Consider the following 18,721-nt stretch of genomic DNA (forward strand, 5'->3'; position numbering starts at 1 on the left):
GTGCTATAGGGAATAATCTCCCTTGTTTCTAACCCAGGAGTCTTGTGTCTTCTGCCAACATCCACAAAGCAGTAATTGGCTTACCTCTGAGCTGGCAAGTAGGATAAAATCAAATCCCAAACCTGACACTTAAGACAGCATTGTTCAGTAAAAACAATGAAGCTGAATGGCTTCTGAAGAGAAATTGATTAGATTAATTATGGTATATACGCAAAGTATGGCGTGGAGATTTAAAATGACTTCAAGATTCATATTTATTGACATGGAAATAATATTACAATATATTTTTGAGTGAAAAAAAAAGGTAACAAAGAAATGTGCATAGAAGACCCACTGTTATATAAACATAGATATTTCACAGGCATATACACATAAAATTTCCAGATGATTCTATACATAAAAAAAATGTTGACTGAAACTTTTTATAGGTGGTTGACTTAGAAATGAGTTTTATTTATTTATTTCCTCACTTGTGTGGTCTCCTCTTCCCCACAGTGAAATGAATAATAAAATCATAATAATTGAAAAAGAATCTGAGATGCTAAATACACCTAGTGTTTTAATGCACATTAAGACAATTTGTCTTAGCTATCATGAATAACATTGCAATGAACATGGGAGTCCAGGTATCTCTTCAATATCCTGTTCTTATTTGCTTTGGGTATATACCCAGAAGTGAGACTGCTACATCATATGGTAGTTCTATTTTTCAGTTTTTTGAGGAATTTTCATATTGTTTTCCATAGTGGTTGCACCAGTTTACATTCTCACCAACAGTGCTCTAGGTTCCCTTTTCTCCACATTCTTGCCAACACTTATCTCTTGTCTTTTTGATGACAGCCATTCTAACACGTGAGAGGTGATATCTCATTGTGGTTTTGATTTGCATTTCCCTGATGATAAGCGATACTGAGCACATTTTCATGTATCTGTTGGCCATTTGTATGTCTTCTTTGGAAAACTGTGTGTTCAGCTCCTCTTCCCAGTTTTTAATCAGATTGTTTGTTTTTTTACAATTGAATTGTATCAGTTCTTTATATATTTTGGATATTAAGCCTTTATCAGATACATGATTTGAAAATATTTTCTCCCATTCTGTAGGTTCCCTTTTCATTTCGTTGATGGTTTCCTTTACTGTGCAGAAGTTTTGATGTTTATTGCAGCATTATTCACAATAGCTAAGATAAAGAAACAACCTAAGTGTTCATCAGTTGATGAGGAGATAAAGATGTGAGATAGATAGATAGATAGATAGATAGATAGATAGATAGATATTTGCAACAACATGGTTGGACCTTGAGGACATTATGCTAAGTAAAATAATCCAGACAGAGAAAAATAAATGCTGCATGGTATCGCCTTTTTGTAGAATCTGAAAAAAAAAAAATTAAACTCATAGAAACAAAGAGTAGAAAAGCTGTTATCAAGGGCTGGGGGGTGAGGGAAATAGGGAGAGGTTGATAAAATGGTACAAACTTTCAGTTGTAAGATGAATAATGTCTGAGGATCTAGTGTAAAACATGGTGAATAGAGTTGATCACATTGTATTGTATAATTGAAATTTGCTAGGAGAGTAGAACTTAAATGTTGTCAACAAAAAAATAAATACATAAATATGTGAGGTGATGGATGTGTCAATTAACTAGATGGGAGGAATTCTTTGACAATGTATACATGTATCAAATTACCACTATGCACTCTTTAAATATCTTACAATTTTATATGTTAATTATACTTCAATAAAACTGAAATTAAAAAAAACCAATCTGTTACATCTATGAATTATGCCATAATTCATCCATGAAGTCTGAGAGTTGGCCCTCAGTCTTGCTGACTCATGTCTACATATATCCTTTTTAAATTTCTTAGGACCATCCCGTCCAGCTCATCTCACGGCTCTGGCCTGAGTCCACCTTGTCCTCACCATTCTCCTGGAAAGTGCAAAAGTCTTTAAACTGGCCTCTCTGTCACCATTTCACATCTCTCTAGCCCCTCTTAACTCGGCTGTCACATGATTTTTTTTTTTTTCAAAAGCCACAAATCGGAACATGTCACTGTTTTGCTTCAGATGTTTCAGTGCATCTCAGATACTGACAAAACAGCCCGGGAGATAAGGCTCACCGTAATCTGCTCCTGCTGGCCTTGCCACACTGCTTCTGCTCCTTGCCCTGCTGTCCAGACTCATTTCTTTTGATTTCTTGCCCCTTCTTTACAGAATGTCCCACCGCCACCCTGTCAGGAAAATGTTTGTTTCAAGATTCGTCTCCTCTGTGAAATGTATTGTAACAGCCTCCCCAAGTTGAATCCCCTCCTTGGAGTCCAGACTAGATCATATGCAAATTCATAGTAATGCCCTCCATCCTTTGCTTTTATTTGTTTCATGTCTTTCTCCCTCTTGGCTTCTGAGCTCTTTGAGAGCAGAAACCATACCTTACTTATATTATCAACACCTAGTCCTATACCCTGCACAAAAGAGACTGCCTATACATAAACCAAAAAAGACGGTTAAAACTTCAGAGTCTGAGTCCAAACGTACTCGACAAATCTTGATTCTGAAAAGTTCCAAGTTAAAAACCCCTCCTGATGGACTCTGAATGTGTTGTCATCAATATCTTGCTGCCCAGAAAGGAATAAATTGGGTGATTCCTACCTGCAAGAATGTTGCTTTGGAAATACTGGTTTCTGACTGACACAGGGCAGCCGCACTTTGCTGCCATTGCAGAGAGAACAGCTTGGGAATGTCAACACCCCTAGGAGAAAAGCCAACAGGAAAAACTAACACCGTAACAGCATAATATGCTTTATAACATGATCTTATGGAACTGAGCATACTAAGATACTTTAAAGCTTTTCTGTAATTTATTACTAAAGACATTCAAGGACAGAAACAAATGTTAACTTGGGCAAATCAAAGCAGATGTGGAAAACAAAAGCTTTTAGACACAATGGCTGATCTAATAGGATATGGACCTGAAACTGGACATCAGGTTTCTGTATTCCAATTAAAATGCATCACTTGGGATAGAACTCTAAAGGATGGATCAAATGTAAGTTTGAAATATTCTTTATTTCTTCAGCATGATCTCTTACCTTAAGCAGGGCATAGCATAGTGTTTCCTGAAAGCTTTGAAACACCAAGACAGACCCTGTGACACAATAGGACTTGATAAGCCATTTCTAAGGGAAGGATTTTGGCCAAGAGAGGCTGTGGGACAACAAGCAGCAGTGGAGTTTACAGAGCTATCTCTTAAGTCAGGATCAGGACAAAACTGCCTTGTCATTGCAGGTCCTTTCTCCTCCTACACCAACAGCGCCTTGAGCTGGTTTCACTCAGCTGGTTAGAGCAGGAGCTGTAATAAAAGCATGACTGAGGGGCTGATGGAAGAGACTGGGTCTCTGGGGGTTGCCCAGGATCCATTCAACTATAAGGAGGGCCTCTGGACACTCACGCTACAGGGACTCTTGAGGAGGGCTTGAGATTCCCTTAAGTCTGTCAGGTTTGAGCAGCACCCAGAGTAGGAGTCAGCCCCTGTCCTGTACCCTCCACAGACGGAGCAACAGTGTTCTTCCTGCTTGAGTCTTTGCTTCAGAGAGCTCTTTTGCTCACCCTGCTTTTGATGACTCCATCTAGGCTTATTAAACATTGAGCCCTGAATCTTCTCCATACCTTTAACCAGCCCAGTCTTGTGTCTTGGGATCAGTAAGACTTCTCCCACAGGCCATGGAGAACTTTGTTCTGTTATTTGATGTCTCTTGTGGCCTCAGGAGCTGCCCCCGACCCCTGAGGTGGTCACATTGAGGTTGGAAACTAATAACATATGGACACTGCACTGCTTCAGCTTCTCAGCTCCCCAGAGCCAGAACCATCCACTGAATTACATAAACAGAGGCAGCATAACCAACTGACAGTGATTGACCGTGCTCAGCCTGGGTGTGAGTTTAACCCTGCCAATAGAACGAGGCTGAGCCTGAAGCAGTTCTCCTTACAGCTGACTCGGGAAATACAGGTCCATCGTCAGTTGGAATTGATGGGCAGATGAAGCGGATGGTTCAGTTTGTGACCTAGTCTATGGGTGTTGTAAATGATTTGTTTACATCAAAAAGGGCTTATTTCATAAATATTTCAGAGATATCTAGATTGTCTTATCCTATTTTATTCTTTCTAGTTTTACAAAAGTGTGTAAATAAGACCCAAAGATATGGACAAAAGGAGGAGTTTGTTCCAGTCCTTATCAGGTCCATTGTTCATAGAATGAGTGTTTTTCATTTGGAAATTTTCTTAGGTTCATGAAAGGAGAAAAGAAAAACGGGTGGGTTACATAGAAACTTATTAAATATCACCTATTATTGAAATTATGCTCCACAGGTTAGAAATATGCATCGTGTCCAGTTTCTCTTGATTTGATTTCTGTTTTAGGCTCTATATTAGGGAAGAAATAGTGGGGGAGTGGCTTTTTGTGGTTATTGCATGTATTTTGATATGAGAAATCACTGCTTTATTTCCAGAAATTCCCATAGTTTTGGAAAGGACATTCAAAGCTACATAGCCAGAATTTACACGAGTACGTCGCCAACTTCATTTTGATTGAGGGTGGGAGTGTGTGAGATTGGGAAATGGGGAGGAGGTTATTTTATTTTAATTGCTTGGGTGTGGGAGGATCTGGTTATCAGTTTCCTATGAAACGCACTTCATACTGAGGGGTTCTGTGCTTGTCTTAGTTGTTAAATGGAGATTCTGTGATCTCTCATTACTCACCCATGAACTTGGTGACTTACAATAATACTCCATGATCCAATCTCAACTTGCTCTTTCCCAGTTGTGACAAGGATAACATCTCTGCCTCCGGGAGGCTGGCGGCACCTTTTCCATGCCAGTGAGACTGTGCTGTGGCCCACACAGAAGAAGCAGCTATTGGGCAGCATGGGACTCTGCAGTAATGGGAGAGAGAGTGCAGAGCATGGTAGTTCTCACTCCATCTGGGCAACAAAACAGATCACTTGAGTAAACCCTAAGTTGTGCTTCACAGACATTGAGCTCAGAGGAGGATGTGCTTGATCATGTCCAGGGTCATGTAAGTGTTAAATTTTCCAAAAGATGGAAGAAGGGAAGAAATATGAGATCTGATGGATCTGCAAGTACATCTTTTGCATAATACAAAGGAGCTAAGTTAAACATCTCTGGACTGGTTGAAACAGCCTCTAGAACAGTTTCATATGTTTCCTCTCCAATGGTTCTTTCAGAAGCTCTTTCAACCAAATCAAGAATCCTTCTCCAACGTGGCAGTCTACTGCTGTATGTTTGTCAAGATTTTAATCACTCCTTAATAAAGTCCTTAACTTCTAAGAGGCAAAAGAAGACGATCCATTAACAGAAAGAAAATATTGCTATCGTATGATCACTAATGTATGTCCAGAGGATGATGCAAAACAGGTTTGCTTGTTTATTAGTTTGTTTTCAATTTCTCCACCAATACTGAATCCTCCTCATGAATTCTTTCTCTCTTCGTCTCCCTGCACAGTCTTTGTATCCTGCTTCCCTCCCTCCCAAACCCTGGCTCCTAACCAGTTGTCCCATTTAGTTCCACCACCTGAAAAAGCTCTGTGAAACCTATAGGGTCCTGTTCATCCTCGGGAGTAGCTATAGGTTCTTCAAAATTAAAATGCACCGATGAAACTTTCTCTTGCTGTTATTGCCCACTTCTTTTTGCACAGTCTTGATGTTCTTGCAAATAGCAACTCTGTTCTCTATTCTCTGGCTAATTAAAAAGAAGTTTCATGAGTAAGAGAGTGGTGGGACAGAGAAGAAGGGAGTGACAATGGGGAAAAAAAAACCCTGTCCTGTGGTATTTGAAACTAGGCCATTACTGTGACTAAATTCTTATAATTTTTTGGATTTTCAACAAACTGTCTTCTTTCAGTCATAGTGCCTGCAAATTAGTGAGGTTCAGCCAATGTAAATAAATTTTATTTTGTATTTTCCATTTTAGAATTAAGGATTTAGTCTCTGATCGCAGCTGCATAGATTGTCTGATTCTATATTAGTTTTTTCAAAAAGGTCTAATTTATCTTTCAGAAATAGAATTGAAAAATTCCTGAAGGTTAAATCAACCAAAATACAAAAGCATTTTTTATTTTGTTTCATCTGTTTTAGTGAGAATATATAATACTTTAAAAGAAACACCATATGAAACTCAATTAATGTGATTGATAGAGTTATTAGAAATTGGCCAATGATCATTCTGAAGTGAAACAATCTTTATTTTGAAAGTTGCCAAACATTGTTCTATTTTTTTTATTAATTTATACTTTTCCTCTTTTCTCAGAGTAGTTGATGAGGGTAAGACTAAAACAAATGGACTAATAAAGGAAGGAAAAAAGAAAGAAGAGAGGGTCATAAAAGAATGCAAATACACAGGCCAAATGGGCTTACATAGTTGCAAACATAGTTAAATTTGGCTTTAAGTTCCCTGGCAGCCGAAGCAAAAAAGGGAGATATGGTCTGTTATGCAGTTCTTGTTATTAGATAAGAAACATACCGGTTCCTCAGGGAAGCAAATGCATTTTTCTGTATTAATTTCTCAAGGAAATCAACACTGATGGGGCCTCATACAGGAAACACTGTGTGATGTCATACACCGTGTGCTCAACTGGAGTTGCGCAGGCAAGGATGCCACACAAAGTCCCACTTAAAAATCAAGAGCACGACATTAAAACACAACTTAGTTTAAGCAATTTTTAAGCCCAAGTATAAAGCTTTCTGTCAGTCCAGCTGGAGTGGAGCCATGAATGGAGTCCTTAACCTTTAGACAACTCATTTGTTGAGGCTGCATGACAGAGAGTCTGATATTGCCTTTTCAGTGGGGTTGTGGAAGGCCCATGGTGTGATGAGGTTGTTGAAAGCAGATCCGTATCCTAGACAAGAGAAACTCAACCACAGTGTATGAGACTCTCACAACCCAGCTACAGGTGAGTAGCTGTGACACTTCTCATCAATGGCTTTCCCACCTCCCCACAGAGTTAGGCCCTGGGGTAAATACAGACACGACTCCTCATAGAAAGTTATTTCCAGCATGTAAAGAATTGAGTAAGCACCTTCTGCAAACCGAGAAGAGTATATGCTTGGGGCCTACCCAGCTGGGATCCTTCCCATGGACTCGCACAGATTGAGTTTGGAATAGCTTTTGGAGGACAAATCCTACTACTCTGTTCTGCATACCACTGACTATTTTTCACAGCATGAGACCTGTTACATGGCGTGACTGGATCCAAACCATAGGGAGCCAAGTGCCTCTGAACATTTGAGGCACTTGCCTGGATTGTGCTTTCCTGAACCCTCTCCAGAATCTTGGTCTCAGAGCCTGCCCTCTTACTGGTCAGTACAGTCAACCTTGATGTCCCCACAAAGATTGAGTGTACCTCTGTTTTTAAGATGCAATATGATGTTTAGAATTAAGTTTAAATTTTAGAGAATTCCTTTCTGTTTTCCTTTATATACCATCCTTTTGACCTAAATAGGGCTTTCTTTACACCCAAAGAGACCTGCCCAACCAAAAACTAGATAGGCAAGGTTCATGTTTATTCAAACATAGTGAGACAAATATTTTTCAACTTATGCATAATTTGTTGATAGGAAATGAATAGAGAAGTCTTCCTTGAAAAAACATTAATACGCTATTTCAATATCTTCAAGATAATGAGAAATACCATGTAGAATATGAAGACCTTTCTGAAAACTCTTAATAGCACTTGTTCAATTTGGCATTCAGTGGGCTAGGAGACATCATTTCAAGGGTTAAAGTGAAGGAAAAACAGTTGCTCTTGACAAGTCCAGGCTATCCCTCCTAATGACGGTCCTAATCAAAATAGATGAGTAAGTCAGCTTCATGCAAATGTACAGTGTAAACCCACATTTGACATCTTTTTAAAGGATTAAAATATTAAACAGCATAAACGTTGCTGTGGTTTGACCTCTCTTATTTTTAGCTTCTATCTTGATAATTTGGAACTGCTTCTAGATTGTCTAGATGCATTTACCCTGCCAGAAAGAAAGAAGACAACAAGTACACACTGATGATTGTATATACCTGGAATAAGCCATACCAGGGTATTGATATATGAAAGTAATATTTCCCCATATTTATCCCATAGGGTACCATTTAACATGATTAAATTTTGTATGCAAATAAATTTGGACAAGAGTATTCCATTTAATTTAACACAGCTCTCCTTAAGGAGAACAACACAAAACATTCTTCCCAGTACAAATTGGCTCCAGGTAAGTCATGAAAGCATATCCTGCTGTTCAGGTTTCTAGAGACAACTATTTTCATTCTTAAAAGCAGAGAAAAAAGATCATTGTTAAAAAGTTATCTAATTAGAGTCTAATATCCAAGCAGATAATGCATTAGTTGCATTGAGAAGAGTAAAAATCAACAAGGGACATCTCTGTCTCATTAGGAAACTGATTTAAGATAGGACATGTTCTTGATCAGTGGGCTGAGGAGCTTGGGGACAGTCTCCACTTGAGTAGCCAACAATACTTTTACATCTGCCAAAAATGCCTCTTACCTCTGGGTACAAAAACCAAAACACCTGAAAATAAAATAAGCATAATTCATACACGTGGGGCAAATTCAAGTAATTAATAATTAGGTAAATTTTGAAATGGCATAACTCAGAAGAGAGAACTCATAAAAGCACAGGCTGGGACAGCACAATAACGTTTCCTTGTTTATGTGAAATTCCCAAGAAAGGTACAGTTGATGCTTAAAATACAGCTCTTTTGGTTTACTCAGCTTCTTCCTTGCCGTTATTATAAGGGGAGGGAACTGGAAATACACTTGTCTCCAGATGATCCACCTGGAAACCTGCCTGAAAGAGCAATACATAGATTTGAAAATAAACAGGCTGGGGCTGATTAGGGTAGAAAGTTTCCAAGAGCTGATCCATGACACTTCTATCTAACAAGCACCTTGAACTCTGTTCTGTTCCTTATCAAAAGTCAACCTGGAGCCATTGTGTGATCAGCCCAGGAAGGGCCAAATCACCCACCTATTTCCCATTGAATTGAATACTATTTTCATGACATTGATGATGGGCTTTTACAACATAGACTTCCTCACTAGTAATGCAAGTGTGCAGCCTGCCTAGGCAAAAATCGCTATTTTCTTGAATTTGTTATTGTTGTTGGGTGTAATTTGTCTTTGAAGGAATCCACATAGCAGGGGCTGGAAGTTCTTGGGGAGAAGGGTCTATTGAACTGGATATCACTCAATCTGGAAGATCTGGAAACACCAACTCTCCACTTAAGGAAAGGGGACAGCAAGTACCCTACCTCTGTTCTTTGATTGCGTTTGAAGCAAATACAGAAGAGCTGGGGATTTCTGAGTTCTCTCTTCCCTCTTCAGCAATAAAAGGTAGGAGATGAAGTCCATCCTAGCAGAAGTCAAGGCTAAGGAGTAGGATGTCTGATAACAAAGAAGAGCAAGAAACAGTTGACAGAATCCTGGAGGTATCATGGAGTCCTCAGTGAGGAAGTGTTTGGTCACACTCCTTCCCCTTCTTTGGAGAACAGGCTGGAGTGCTGTGTAAGAACCCATCTGTCTCAAGAACCTTCACTTGGAGAGCATCCATGTGTAGCCAAGAAGTTCAACTTTCAAAGGACAGTTAACTTGGACCTGGTAAACTTTACTCCAGTTTGAAACTGTTCAGTATTACTCAAGTATTTCTAAATATTTTGAATCCACTGTGTACTTTAAAGTGACCTTATATGGGGGAGAGGAGATTCACATCCAGTTATAGGAAACCATGATAGTGTTATTTCCTAATATCATCTGTGTATACATAGTACTTTTTTTCCTTCTTAAGATAGTATCCCAATCTTCTAAGAACAAACATTCAACTTCAAACATCCTTAAGTTAATACTTTTCAGATCTGTCTGCTCAGATGGGTTGTCCTATCACCAGTGAGGTAAGTGTGTAATTGCTGTTGAACACTCCTAAAACACACATACATGTGTGTGGATTGATGCATTAAAGTTCTGGAAGAGAAGCAATGTGCTGGTATGCTAAGATACATTAAAAGAAACATAAATGACATATAATATAGAAGATTTTATTTTAAAAAAAGAGAGAAAATATCTAGAAGCATGAGAAAGATTGGAAGGAGAACAAATGGAAAAAGACACTCCAAACTTCTCCAAATTGATGTGCCATATATTGTGTCTCTTTAAAAATGTGTTTTTAGTGCCACTAAAATGCAGGTCTCTGAGTTTCCAACATCTTTTAGATTCATGGGGCATTTGAAAGTACTTATAGCATCTGGAATGCTTATGCATTGTGCAAGACCTTCTCTGGTTTCAAAAGCCATTGTTTGGACCTGGAAGCAAAATGGAGCATCCTTCTAACGGCACTCATGGGACTCTCCTTGCAAATACTGATGTCATTGATGTACAATGGCTACTGCAAGAATAAACTTGTGTGGGAACAAAAGATGGACATGAACACAAGATATATATTTCAAGTCCCAGCTTCCAAAGAAATTACAGAGACCACTGTGAGAAACAAACTTTAAATCAGGGAGTGCAAATGAGGTGCTTTGCCCTTTCGTGGGTAGTTGTTTTTTCCACTTCACAAAGGCCTCAGAATCTAATGGTCATCACTGGCAATTGGGCAATGTAGCATCAAAGGTTTCTAGGGGAGCAGAGTTATTGCCAGATTTGACACTAAATCTGTTTGTGAGTTACATTCCAGTACAAGTAAATGAATCATGGAATGATGGAGAAAGTCATCCATTAAGTGTTGCTTTAGTGATCTGTCTTGCAACTACCTTGGAATATGATCATGAGTAGCAAGTTTTTAAAGAGATAGCTGTGCTGGTATTTTCATGCATAGAAGGAACGGCATGAGTATAACAAATAGATAACTAAACTTTAAAAACTATTTTCCGTTTGGCATTTGGCTATTTGTACAATGTTGCAGTATGTGAAGAGAAACTCCAACATCCACAAGGTTACTTTTTAGAAGCAAACCAGCCCTAAGGGTATGCCTGTATTTTGCCAAACACAGAATGAGAGAGCATTACTCATTTCTTTGCAGTCTTCAAAATGGCAACGAAGGCTTCCCTGGTTAAAGCAGAAGAGGCTGTCCTGTTGCAGACTGGATACGAGAAAAGCTCAGGGATTCCTGCTGCTATTCTTTATGACTTTGCCAAGAAACTGCTGACTGAACTTGACACTCTACGTAAGCAATAAGTGAAGGCTAAGGCAGAGTTGTAAATTACCTACTTGAGCATTGACAATATCCTTCAATACATACAGAAAGCCCCTTGGCAAAGACTGGGAAACGGGCATTTAAGAAAGTCTCTTTTGAATAATTAGTGGTCTGCTAAGCTAATTGAGCAGAGAATTCAGTGGCCACACATGAAAAAGAATACAGACTTTATGTGATTAGTTTTGGAAAGTCATTAAACAAACAGCATCAAGAACAATCACAAAAAACAACAACAATGACAAATTCTGTAGAGGAAGAAGAATCTGATTTCTAGAGTTGCTACATTATATTGTTTAAAAAGTCCAGTTTTCAACAAAAAATTATGAGACATGCATAGAAATAAGACAATATGGCCCATACACAGAAGCAAAAGCAGTCAATAGAACTTGTTCCTGAAGAAGCCCAGACACTGGATTTACTAGAAAAAGACTTTAAAACAGGTAACTTAAATATTTCCAAAAAACTAAGGGAAATCATATCTAAAGAAATAAAGGAAACTTTGTCTAAGGAAATAAAGGAGTGTATGAGAATGATGCCTCATCCATTATAGAATATCAATGGATATAGAAATTATAAAAAGAACCAAATAAAAATTCTGGAGTTGAAAAGTGCAAAAACTGAAAGGAAAAGTTTACTAGAAGGGTGCAGCAACAGATTTGAGCTGGCAGAAGGAAGAATTAGCAAACTTAGAGATGGGCTAATTGAGATGTCAAATCTGAGGTACAGAAAGAAAAAAAATAAAGAAAAATGAATAGAGTCTCAGAGACCTGTGGGATACCATCAAGAGACCATCATATGTATAATAGCAGTCTCAGAAGGAGAGGAGAGAGAGAGAAAGGGGCAGAAAGAATATTTGAACATATAAAGTATGAAAACTTTGCAAATTTGATGAAAAATATTAATCTACACATCCAAATAGCTCAACAAATTCCAAGTAGGATAAACTCAGAGATTCAAAGACACACTATAATCAAACTGTCAAAAGCCAAACACAAAAGAGAATCTTGAAAGCAGCAAGAGAGAAGCAATGTACATGTATAAAGGATCATCAATAATATTAATAGATGATTTCTCATCAAAAACCAAAATGGAAGATATTGATATAACATATTGAAAATACAGAAAGTAAATGATTGTTAACTAAGAATTCTATATCCAGTAAATCTGTTCTTCAAAATAAGACTAAAGAAGAATTGACATCTCCAGATAAGCAAAACTGAGACAATGTGTCACTAGCAAACCTTTCCTACAAGAAATACTAAATAGAGCCCTTTAGAATGAAATAAAAGGACACTAGAGGCTAATAAAAATCCACACAAAGAAATAAAGAGCACTAGTAAAGATAAGCACATAGGTGAATATAAAAGATAGTACAAATGTACTTTTTATTTATAAAACTTTTTTTCTCCTTTCTGATTTAAAAGAAAATTGAATAAAGCTATAATCTTTTGCTGGTGGGCATATGATGTGTAAAGATTTAATTTTATTAAAATAATAGCACAAAGAAGGGGGAAAGGAGGAAAATTTTTGATTACTATATAAATTAGTTGGTATTTATTCAAATGAGATTTTTATGTTAAAATGTTGATTGTAATCCTCCAGGCAACCACTGGATAATAACAACAACAACAACAAAAACCAGTAAAAGAAATAACAAGGGAATTAAGTTGGCATGCTAGAAAATATTTAACACAAAAGAAGACATTATTAGAGAAACAGAGGAACCAAAAAAGTCTAAGATGTATAAAAACAAAAAGCAAAATGGCAGATATAAATTATACTTTATCAACAATTATGTTAAATGTAAATGGATTAGTCACTTCAATCAGAGAATAAAGATTTGAAAAAGAAAAAATAATCCAACTATATGCTACCTACAAGACACAGTTTAGATTTATGACACAAATGGGCTGAATGTAAAAGAAGGGAAAAAGATATACTAGTCAGTCACCAAAGGAGAGCTAGAGTGGATATACTAATATCAGACAAAATAGACTTTAAGACAAAAATTGCTGCTTGACAAAGAATGAAATTTTATAACAATAAAAGGGTCAATTTATCAAGAAGACATAACAATTATAAACACATATACACCTAACATCAGAGCCACACAATACATGAAGCAAAAACTGACAGAACTAAAGGGAAAAATATACAATTCAAAAATAATGGTTGGGGGCTTTAATGCAACACTTTCATTAATGGTTAGAACAACTGTAGAGAAGACTAATGAGGAGGTAGAAGATTTCAATGACACTTTAAACTGAGTAGACCTAGCAGACATCTATAGACTCCACCTAACAACAGCAGAGTACATATTATTCTCAAGTGTACATAGAAAACTCTCCAGGATAGGTCACAGTAGGCCATAAAAGGAATCTCCAAAAACTTAGAAGGATTGAAATCACACAAAAGATTAACACTCCGTACAATGAAGAGAAATTAGAAATCAATAACAGAAAGAAATTTTGGAAATTTACAAATATGTGAAATAAAACAACACATTCTTAAATAATCAATGAATTGAAGAAGAAAATGGGAAATTAGGAAATACTTTGAGATGAATGGAAACAAAAGTACAACATATCAAAATATATGAGATGCAGCTAAAGCAGTATGTAGAAGGAAATTTATAGCTCAAAATACATATATTGAAAAAGAAGAAAATCTCAAATCAATAACCTAACTTTTCATCTTAAGAAACTAGATAGAGAAAAGCAAACTAAACCAAAGCAAGAAGGAGAAAGAAAACAATAAAAATTAGAACCCAAATAAGTGAAAGAGAGAATAGGAGAACAGAGAAAACCAACAAACCCAAAAGTTGGTTATTTTAAAAGATCAGCAAATATAATAAACCTTTATAGACTGACCAATAATAAAAGAGACACTCAAATTACTAAAATCCGGAGTGAAAGACAGGCTATTACTACTGATCTTAGAGAAACAAAAGAGGATTTTAAGGGACTACTAAAACAGTTATGTGCCAACATTTTACATAACCTGGATGAAATGGACAAATTCCTAGAAAAACACAAACTACCAAAACTAAATCAAGAAGAAACAGAAAATCTGACTAGACTTTAAAAAGTTAGGAGATTAAATTAGTAATAAAATCTTCCCACAAAAAAAAAGCCAAGGCCCAAATTACTTTAGTGGTGAATTCTACCAAAAATTTAAAGAATTAATACCAGTACTTCACAAACTCTGAAAAAAATACAAGACAAGGGAACATTTACTACCTCATTCTATGAGGTTAGCATTACCTCGATTCCAAGATCAGGCAGCCATGACAAGAAAAGAAAACTACACACCAGTATCCCCTGTTATTATAGATGCAAAAATCTTAAAGAAAATATTAGTAACCCAAATCCAGCAATGCGTGGGAAGAATTATACAGCATGACCAAGTGGAATTTATCCCAGAAATGCAAGGTTGGTTCAACATACAAAATTAATCCATGTAATGTACCATGTGAATAAAATAAAGGACAACAAAACATATGGTCATCACTCAATAGAAACAGAAAAGGCATTTGACAAAATCCAACGCCTATTATGATAAAAAAAACATACTCAACAAAGTAAGAAAAGAAGTGAATTTCCTTATCCTGACAAACGGCATCTATGAAGAAACCACAGTTACCATCATGCTTAATTCTGGGAGACTGAAAACTTTCCTGCTAATCTCAGGATCAAGAAAGAATGTCTGCTCTCACCACTTCTATTCAGCATTGCACTGCAGGTTCTAGCCAAGCAAGTTAGACAAGCGAAATAAATAAAAGGTGTCTAGATTGAAAAGGAAGAAATAAAACTAGTTCTATTTGTGTATGACACAATCTTTTGTATAGAAATCCTAGCAAATTCACACAAAAAAAGGACTGGTGCCAATAAACAAGATCAGCAAGACTGTAAGACAAATGATCAATATACAAAAGTTAATTGTAGTTCGGTACACTATTTTCCTGTCACAAAATGTGTTTCCCACATAGAGAGTTAGCACAAGATCTCCTTATTGCCAATGGCTAAACAACTACACTTTCAGACACTATAGGGACATTCAGGTTTACAAGAGTCCCGTCAGCTCTCTTAAAATAAATCAGTCTTCACTACTTGAAATTGAACTCAAAATAATACTTGGTTTTGACAGAAAGACTGAAAAACAAACCGAAGTGTAACAGTCTTCTCAGGCTGCCATAACAAAATACCATAGACTGTGTGGCTTAAACAACATAAACTTGTTCCTCACAGTTCTGGAGGCTGGGAAGCCCAAGATCAAGATGCTGGCTAATTCGGTTCCCGGTGAGAGCTCTCTTATCAGCATGTAGATGGTCACTGTCTCCTCACACGGCAGAGAGAAAACCAGCAAACTCTCTGGTGTCTCGTCTTATAAGGGCACTAATCTCATCATGAGGGCCCCACCTCATGAACTCATCTCACCCTAATTACCTCCCACAGTCCCTATCTACAATCGCATCACATTGTAGGTTTGTGGGGGACACAAACATTCAGTCCACAATGCAAAACAAACTACTTGAGTCTAGAAACTCTCTGAATACCTTTATCCTAAGTTTTCACTTTTGCTCTTTAGCACCTTTCTGGTTTCCATCAACAATTTTAGGAAATCACCTGATCTGATATCCATGAAGAGCCCATTTCTCCTTGAGGGAGGGAATGTTGTGAGTGTTTGGCTGAGTAACACCAAACAGCCCAAGATATAAACAATCTTACTCAATTCTCAAGAGATCTTCTCTATGTTTTCCATTATAAGCTAAGAAGTATAAGGCCCAAGACTCCCATTACTGTTGAAACATGGAGTAACATGCACGGTCCTGTTGAGGAAGTATCAAACTGTATTAGATAGTATTTACTTAGCATTAGTAGTCAGTTCTCAATTAGCAGAATGAGCAGGAGAGTGGGAAATTTAAAATGACAATCCATCAAAGTTTAATTTGTTAGACTTGAGTGTTTTTTGATCATGACTCTGCTGAGGCTCCATGAATTCTGTGCATCAGAAAAAACACCAAAGTTGCACTGCGAAGATGCCATTTTGGAGGGAATGAGAAGCTGTGCACTTTCCTTATCTTAATCTCTATTTCATCTACTTCCTCCTCTCCACTCTGAATTGGGAGTTGTCCAGACTCATGCAAAGAACAAGCCCCAAAGAGCTGTTCCTTGCTGATGAGTGCATTTTTTGAGTCCTATCTGAAGGGCTTTGCAGAACAGAGAATGGTAACAATAAATGGTGCTAATATCACAAAAAAAGTTGAAAGCATGCCATGGTTTGTCACAATAGTTACCTCTGGGAAGATAGCATGTATGTGGATAACTGAGGAAGATGAATACATTGTGAATGCATACTATTAAAGATATTCAAGAGCAAGTCAGACAAGAGTCATTCCTTTCCCTGATGCTATTCAACTTGGAGTCATGCAGAAACCGCATTCCTTAAATGGAGGAATACCATGCAGGCTTATCCCATAAGATGAGAAATTCTCAGTGTGAATGTTGACCTTTGGCTACTATCAGAAGTAAAAGAAGCTCCAATAAGAGTAAAAAGCCAGGATTCACTCAATAAAAAGTAAAATTATTCTAAAAGAAAGTCAAGGGCTCATTCCTGTAACTCAGAAACATCATTAATTAAGCTTTGCAAGCTGTGGCCTGCTACAGCTCTCTTCCTTCTAGAAACAGAGACCACAAAAAGTTCTGGGAGTATGCACTCAACTCAGAGAAACTTACATGTGGTGCACTGGGAGCCATGCACATGAATCTTCATTGCAGCATATCCATGTGACTGGAGAATGGATAAGTAAATCATGATATTACAATAGAATACTATATAACAGTAAAAATAAGTGTGCTATAGCTGCACATAACAATGTGAAAGGATCTTAGAATCTGTGAGTAAAGAAAGTTTACCTTGACTTTACTGAAGTATTGATGACACAAAATGGATTATGAATTTCTTGAGCATGTGGACTGTGTTGATGCAATGTTGTGTATTCTTACCCCAGAGTTGGTCCTCCCTGTTGAAGTGTGCTCTGTAATGGGTACCCAGGTAAAGCAGAGGGCTGAGGTCCTTGGGCCCAGGCTGATGGTTCACAGGCTACTCCTCCAATCCAGCCCTGGGGTATTTTCCTGTATGGTTTAAACATAGAAAACTTAAAGAACTAGGCCACCTTAGTTGAAGGCCAAATGAGGAAGTTTATCACTGGCAGGAAAAAGGCTCCTTTCAGGGAGTTCAAGATTCGTAGCCTCGAGAATGACTTGATTGACATTGAAGGAGTAAAGACTAGAAGAGTGACAAGGACTCAGAGTAGCTGAGAAGATAACCCAGAATAGGATCTGCAACACCAAATGCCAGATTTTTGCCAAGGTTGTGGGCAGTGATGCTGGACTGGAGAAAACTGCAGGTTTAGAGAAGAGATTGGTGGTCCCACAGAAGAACCTTGACCACTCAATGCTGTACCTAGGAAAGGGGCAGAGTGAGGGATCCGTGGACTTTTTCTCAAGCTAGAAATTATGACTACTATTTTTCACCTTTTCGCAGTAAAGCAAAAGCACATGTTGCATTTGCACTAGTGATTATCCTTTACTGAGTGATAACTCTGGCTAAGTGCTTTATACGTATGTGTGCTCTGAATGAATGAATGAATGAATGGTGCGAAAACATGGTTAATTATTATCAAGGACCAAACTAAAATTACCATTTGAGTTGAAATTCTAGTCAAAATTACTTAATGATCTTGATTTTCTGATTCTCAAAGGGCATTTTCCAGACCAAATACTTCCTGCCTGTAATGTCTTCAACATACAGAGCAGAGAGTCTATGATGTCCTCCGACAGTCACTTTCTGCCAAGCAACTGCCATGTTTTTAAAACCAGGCAGGGGGCCAGGTGTCAAGTGTTCCCAGATGAAAGCCCCAAAGGGCACACACCCTGAATGAGACATTACTTATCTCTTTCTTTTCCTTCTACACACTTGAAAGCTAAGGCATTTCCTCAAACTCCTATTATATAGAGGCTCCACTAAATCTTGAGTGTGCTTGCCATGACATCTACCTCTCAACGTCAGCTCAGCTTTCTAACCTTGCCAGAAGCACTTACGGGATGGCCGTGCATCAAAGTGCCTACCCCAGGTCTGTCCAGTAGCCAAGAGCTGGGCACTTTCAAGACAGCTCAGGGGCAAATCTCCCATTGGTAATTATTCATGTTGCCAATGCCTGTGTAAAGCAGCCAAGAGCAGTAAATACCACAGGGGCACAGAGGGAAAAGATAGAGGCCTATAAAGAAACTTGTTTGGGGCAAGTCAGCTACTTGTGGCATTTGCTGCAAGGTAAACTCCACTCACTCTTATCTGAAAGGTGCTAAGTCCAACTTGAGACAAGGGTCAGGACACCTTTCTATTTATTAACCCAATATCTGCTAGGCCTCTATCCTACTCACTTTTGGAT

General features: G+C 37.8%; 1 protein-coding gene across 1 annotated transcript in view; it reads right to left on the reverse strand.

Moving 5' to 3' along the window:
• Window positions 1-237: 237 nt before the first annotated feature.
• SUGCT (succinyl-CoA:glutarate-CoA transferase) overlaps window positions 238-18,721 on the reverse strand; it is a 747,747-nt gene continuing 729,263 nt past the window's right edge. The window contains exons 15-18 of the transcript XR_011501704.1: window positions 4,757-4,929; window positions 2,651-2,750; window positions 2,122-2,232; window positions 238-1,372 (exon numbers count right to left, since the gene is read on the reverse strand). The gene's annotated coding sequence lies outside the window, so the exon portion shown is untranslated. The remainder of the gene's footprint in view (window positions 1,373-2,121; window positions 2,233-2,650; window positions 2,751-4,756; window positions 4,930-18,721) is intronic.

The sequence above is a fragment of the Equus asinus genome, chromosome 1, assembly GCF_041296235.1.
Source record: "Equus asinus isolate D_3611 breed Donkey chromosome 1, EquAss-T2T_v2, whole genome shotgun sequence".
Taxonomy (NCBI): Eukaryota; Metazoa; Chordata; class Mammalia; order Perissodactyla; family Equidae; genus Equus; species Equus asinus.